Consider the following 924-nt stretch of genomic DNA (forward strand, 5'->3'; position numbering starts at 1 on the left):
CTAAATGTCCCTTGATTTCTTTGTCACATTATTTTTTCTCATTTTAATGCTCTTATGAATACGGAAAAGTAGATTGGGTTGCTTTATGCAAATGTTTTTTATTGAAAACAACATTGTCATACTGTAGTGTTCAATTTTCACTTGGAGCAGTAATTTCCCCTTACAATGTAATACACTTTCCGTTAGTAAAAGGGTGAAAAAAATAGAAACAGAAACAGCCCCTTCAACGGCCCTTTTTAAGGGATCAAAATTAAATTACAAAGTAGTAATTTTAGTTCCAGTCGTTGGCTGCGATCCGAATAATTTTCGCGAGACCCTCGTCCTCCACAACCGTAAACAGGCCTACATGCAGCAGCCACCCATTTAGCTATGGCTGCAGTAAGTTTATTCTTAGTTAAAGTATCCATGCGCTTCTGCCTGAAACCATCAATTGTTACCTAGCTTTGACGAGGGGGCGGAGAATTCGAATCAGCTGAATGCTTGGCCATCAAGTGGTATTTCAGACTAGTCGTGCTGCGATGATAGCTCAGTTCACAACGACAAAACACACTTTGGTCTTGTCAATGGAACCATTTGGCAACTTTTTAAAAGAAAACTTTCCATTCAGAATACAATCGCCATCCGTTTCGGCGTCTCACGCTAGCTTACGCTAGCCGTCCACTCAAAATGTAACGTCAACTCTTTTAATGGGCCAAGTGTGGTTGCAGCGTGCCTGATGTTTTGTTTCCGGTCTAACTAGATCCGGAGTGGTGTTGTAGTTTTTCTAACGTTACTAGTTGTTGCAACAGCATGTGAAAAAACTACAAAGTGTGCTAGGCCAAAAAGAACGTTAATCACATGATACAAAAATTGACACCGTTAAAATGGGTTTACGTTAACGCCGTTAATAACGCGTTTAACTCATAGCACTAATATATATATATA

This window comes from Cyprinodon variegatus, unplaced genomic scaffold (genome assembly GCF_000732505.1).
Source record: "Cyprinodon variegatus isolate N-32 unplaced genomic scaffold, C_variegatus-1.0 Scaffold119, whole genome shotgun sequence".
In the NCBI taxonomy this organism is placed as follows: Eukaryota; Metazoa; Chordata; class Actinopteri; order Cyprinodontiformes; family Cyprinodontidae; genus Cyprinodon; species Cyprinodon variegatus.